Source organism: Budorcas taxicolor, chromosome 19, assembly GCF_023091745.1.
Source record: "Budorcas taxicolor isolate Tak-1 chromosome 19, Takin1.1, whole genome shotgun sequence".
Lineage (NCBI taxonomy): Eukaryota > Metazoa > Chordata > Mammalia > Artiodactyla > Bovidae > Budorcas > Budorcas taxicolor.
Genome location: NC_068928.1, coordinates 4,145,396 through 4,151,117, shown reverse-complemented (window position 1 = coordinate 4,151,117; position 5,722 = coordinate 4,145,396). Strand labels below are relative to the sequence as shown.

The following is a 5,722-nucleotide window of genomic DNA, read 5'->3' as shown; positions in this document are numbered from 1 at the left end:
CCTTGATGCTGGGAAAGATTAAGGAGGAGAAGAGGATGATAGAAGACAAGATGGCTGGATGACATCATTGACTCAATGGAGATGAGTTTGAGCAAGCTCTGATAGTTGGTGATAGACAGGGAAGCCTGGCGTGCTGCAGTCCATGGGGTCGCAAAGAGTCAGACGTGACTGAGCAACTGAATTGAACTATGAAACCAGAATTTTCATAGTGGACTGTGTATGACTTCTTAGATTATTTTTGTATATAGGTAATCATTGCCTTGTTGATTTTGATTCAAGGGGCTTTAGCTGTTTTAGAATATCACTCTAACAAATCTTTGCAGCTTTAGATATCTAACTGATATTAAAATTAATATGTGATTTGAGAACCATTTTTCTCATCCAATCAGTGATTAAATAGTGCCAAAAGAGGCAGAAAACTCTAGTGCTATGGTAGAAGTTTTATTCAGGATCATCAATAGCCATTAATCAATACTTCAGTAATCCTCTTAAGAGTACTATTGCTCAAAATAATATTTATTACTTTATTTTCAAGAGTTTATATGATATTTTTCTTTGTGCGAGAAAGAGCATTTTTACATTTTTTTTTCTGCACTGGAAAATAATTTTATTGAGATACTACCAGTTGTGCAATCTGTTCTGACATTAGGCCCCCTCTTCCTTTGTAATTCTGTCCTTTTTGAGTGGTCCCATGAATGTTTTCTTGTCCTCCACAACCTGGAAGCTGTGAAGGCCAAATTTGGAGGTGGGATCAATAGACTTGGAGTCATCTTCTCTAGGGCCCACCATTTGGTCTGCATCAGCAAGGACTTGCAGGTGAGCACTTGCTTCTTGGTTCCTATCATGCAGCCTTTGAGCATAACAAAGTCATCGGTCACTTCATCACAGTGGACAAAGCCACCCAGGGGGTTGATATTCTTGTCAGACAGATCATTATCAATAGAGGCATTGTTCTTGATCAGTTTGCCCTCCTTGATGAAGTATCCTTGGTTAATATTGTAGATCTTCTTGTTGATCTTGGTGTGGTGATGGTAGCGTTTCTGCGCAAATGGAGCTATAGACACGGTTACCCAAGCAGGGTAATACAATTCAAAGAAGGCAACCTTGTACAGTCTTTGGTGGGCCTTACATGGTAGCTTATTGGTATGCCAACAGCTAGTCACCTCTTGTAGCCTTTGCCCTTAGTCACCCCAATGACATCAATCACCTGATACTGCCGAGCATTTGATTCACATGGGCATAGCTCAGCTTTTGGCCATAGTGCTTCTGTTAACCTGAATGTCCCTGAGGTAGGCCTTCTGGCCTTCTAGCGATGATATGCATGACCTGGCAGTACTTCTTCATGCTGCTGAAGTCTTTGTCCAGATGCTTCTTGCCATCTATATCCTGCCTCTTCTTGTACTATTTGGTGAATGCCTTCTTAGTTTTATGCCAGGTCCTATAGAAGGGCCTTTTGCACTCGTTGTTAATATGCTCAACAAAGATGTTCTCAAAGGTCCAGAGGCCTCTATGTGTTTCCATGTAGTCTACAAGGCCCACAGTGACAATGGGTAGCATCTCCACTATGGTCCCAGCCTCCACAACTTCCTTCTTGTTCACCTTGGACTCTGGCATATCAATCTGTCCCACAATGTGGGTCTTGCCAGCCTTGTAGTTGAGGAAGGCTGTGAGGTTCACAAGCTTAGAAGTCATCCTTGAGGAAGCTCTTCATCTTCCTGCAGTGCCAGTGGCTGTAATTCCAGGGCAGGTAGCCCAGGGACTCATGGCTGGGAGTGAAGAACTTCCTGTGAGGCATCCTGCCATCAGATGCTGCCAGTGGAGCAATTTTATGTTACTTTGGATTGGTTTCCTCCCAGGGAACTCATATTGATATTCAATAATCTTCGCTTTTCATCCTATATGGTCATTGTCCATTACTTTAGCAATTGGTTCTCAAACTTATTAAAAATATCATACAAGTTTCCAGAATCTACCGTTTTGGAAATGGAACTGTGTATCTGTCTTTGGTCATGACATTATTCACATTTCCGGTGTTGTTCCAAGAATAATGATAGTGGGCATGAAATAATACCTTTAAATTCATTATTCTGAGAAGCAATTTGTTAAGACTGGAATGCATGGATTCATTCAAAGCAGACGGATAATTTCTTATCAGTTTTCAACATACTTTGAGCTAAAATCCCTTCTTTCTGATGTTTACTCTTTTCATTCTTTTTTTTTTTTTTTTTTAATGCTAGGCTGTAGCTGGTCATAAATCTTCAAAGTGAAAGTACTGGCATGGATGCTATACAGATCTTATTTTGAACTTTGCTTTAAATTAAATTTCAGGTTTCATTGAAGGCAGAGAATTTTAAGAAATCGCATACATTTAAGATAAGCATATTTCATATGTGAATTATCTGCAACTTTACACATCACAGAATAGTTATGAAAGACATTGAGAGCAGTGAAATAGGATAAGCTGTTTGTTTTGATTAGTTGGGAAATCAGAGAAGAAGCACTAAGAACATAGTTAAGGGATTAACATTGATTCATTGATCTGGGATACATTGACTAAGTTGGCAAGAGTAATTAAAATGAATTACCTAAATAAATTTTTTAATTAAAATTTTTCTTTGAACTTTAGAAAATATTCTCATAAACAAGGATTTATACAATTCATGAGAAATTTGTGTTGACAAAGAAATAAAATATATGTGAACAAATCAGTTAACAGTGAATGTAACCCTCACCTCCTAACAAACAAAAGTCCACTGACTGTAGAAAACACTGACTGTAGATTTTGATTGACTAACACAAAAAGAGCGATTAAGAAAATGTTTTCTCTTAGAGAATTAATTTTATACTTTTTATCCCTTGACTATTCATTTGCTAGAAATATCCAATATGCTGAAACATTTCCTTCAGTCATTTAGGCACTAATCTTCATAATAGTTGCTTCTTTCTTCAGCTATGAGCAATATTCACTAATTAAGAATAGAGTGTGCACTAAAATTGACATGCATAAACATGAACTCTGGAAAGGTAGGCTCAACCATGGCAATGGAAGCAAGATTTCCCAATAAAAAGTCCTAAAAAATATTTTTGTTTGTTAAAATTTACTACGGATTGCACTTTGAGAAGTATTTTTCCCCTACGTCTGCTTTTAAGTTCATGCACAAGAAATTTATGCAAAGTCTAAGAATTATTATACCATTTATTTCTAAAACTTGTCATGCTTATCTTTAAGTGAATTTGGGAAGGCTCAAGATTTACATAAATAAAACTGATAAACAAATTATAGACTTTAAAAATGTGGAGAGAGGGAAGTCAATATGCTAAAACCTGTAGTTTAAGATTCAAAATAAGTTTCTTGTCTCCTAGAAGTCTTATGGAATGTCTGTCCAACTCAGAGTTAGTTCTCATACAATGAAAAAATATCAAAATTTTAACATACTTGCATGTCTAGTGCAATACTAGGCTTATGTCAACCAAAGAAGATAACTGTGTTAAGTATTTCCTGCTCAAATCCTTTTTGTAAAGATTCTGCTTAGGATAATTTACATTGATTGCATATACTAATTAAATTTATGAGACAATTGCTTAATTTTTTTTTTTTTTGCCATGGTTGAAAGAGTCTTAATTTTCCTATCCTTATTATTAAGCTTTTCTGAGAATGCTTACTCTCTACCTTCTGATCCTTGCATTGCCACTTAACTAAAAGGTTGACAAGGCTAAATCTCTTAAACAGAAAGAGGAGAAGAAAAATATCCCACGAATTCAATATTGATAATTCTATTTGGAACTTGGGAGAATAACTTGAGAAGGTCCTTGGAAAGAAAACCCATTAACATTTAAAAAGAATAAAATAAATAAAAACAAACATGGTCTTGAATTTTAAACTTCTCTTTATAACAGAAATCCAGAAAATGACATACAAGCTAGAATAAAAGCTTCCCCTATCACTGTCAGCATTTGAGCTGCCACATTGTAACAGATTTGCATTTTAAATGAACAATAAATGTTATCAGTAAAGAAAGTTAAGAAAAATTAGAAAACACAAGAAAGTTGCCTGGTTCTGCATGTAAATATTATTTTTCTTATTTACAAATTGCTTTTATGTAAAATTTTTCAGTGTTGTTCATCTTGCAAGAAACCTCACAGAGCATGTTCTGCACTTAAACTACAACTGTGACCAGCCTCTCTGAAGGGCTGCTGCTCTGAGCAATCATAAAAAGTCACTTTCTTCTGGGAAGAAATGTTTTCACATTCTGCTTTCTATTCTTTATTTTGAATTAGTTTATTATAAACTAGACTACGTGTCAATGGGAAGACATTATGATATTTTTAGGTGAACAGGCACAATATCTAGTTCAGAGTGCCTTCAAGGTGAAGTGAAATGGAAGTTGCTCAGTCGTGTCCAACTGTTTGCAACCCCATGGACTATACACTCCATGAAACTCTCCAGGCCAGAATACTGGAGTGGGTAGCATTTCCCTTCTCCAGAGGATCTTCCTAACCCAGGGATCAAACCCAGGTCTCCTGCACTGCAGGCAGACTGTTTATGAGCTGAGCCACAAGGGAAGCCCAAGAATACTAGAGTGGGTAGCCTATCCCTTCTCCAGTGGATCTACCTAACCCAGAAATCGAACCAGGGTCTCCTGCATTGCAGGCAGATTCTTTACCAGCTGAGCTATCAGGGAAGACACCTTCAAGATGCTGGGTATTATTAAGGTAATGAAGTGTGGTAGGCAGAATTCTAAAAATGATCTACAAGATTCCCTGAACAGTATCTGGCATATGGTAAATGGTATGAAGCTCTATGCAGTCAGCTAAAACAAGACTGAGAGCTGACTGTGGCTCAGATCATGAACTCCTTATTGCCAAATTCAGATGTACATTGAAGAAAGTAGGGAAAACCACTAGACCATTCAGGTATGACTTAAATCAAATCCCTTATGATTATACAGTAGAAGAGAGAAATAGATTTAAGGGACTAGATCTGATAGATAGAGTGCTTGGTAAACTATGGAATGAGGTTTGTGACATTGTACAGGAGACAGGGACCAAAATCATCCCCATGGAAAAGAAATGAAAAAAAGCAAAATGGCTGTCTGAGGAGGCCTTACAAATAGCTGTGAAAAGAAGACAGGCGAAAAGCAAAGGAGAAAAGGAAAGATATAAGCATCTGAATGCAGAGTTCCAAAGAACAGCAAGAAGAGATAAGAAAGCCTTCCTCAGTGATCAATGCAAAGAAATAGAGGAAAGGAACAGAATGGGAAAGACTAGAGAGCTCGTCAAGAAAATTAGAGATACCAAGGAACATTTCATGCAAAGATGGGCTCGATAAAGGACAGAAATGGTAGGGACCTAAGAGAAGCAGAAGATATTAAGAAGAGGTGGCAAGAATACAGAGAAGAACTATACAAAAAGGATCTTCATGACAAAGACAATCATGGAGGTGTGATCGCTCACCTAGAGCCAGACATCCTGGAATGTGAAGTCAAGTGGGCCTTAGAAAGCATCATGGTGAACAAAGCTAGTGGAGGTGATGGAATTCCAGTTGAGCTATTTCAAATCCTGAAAGATGAGGCTGTGAAAGTGCTGCACTCAATATGCCAGCAAATTTGGAAAACTCAGCAGTGGCCACAGGACTGGAAAAGGTCAGTTTTCATTCCAATCCCAAAGAAAGACAATGCCAAGGAATGCTCAAACTACTGCACAATTGCACTCATCTCACATG

General features: G+C 37.5%; 1 pseudogene; it reads right to left on the bottom strand.

The window, feature by feature from the left end:
* Window positions 1-645: 645 nt before the first annotated feature.
* Window positions 646-1,807, bottom strand: LOC128065350 (60S ribosomal protein L3-like; annotated as a pseudogene).
* Window positions 1,808-5,722: the final 3,915 nt, after the last annotated feature.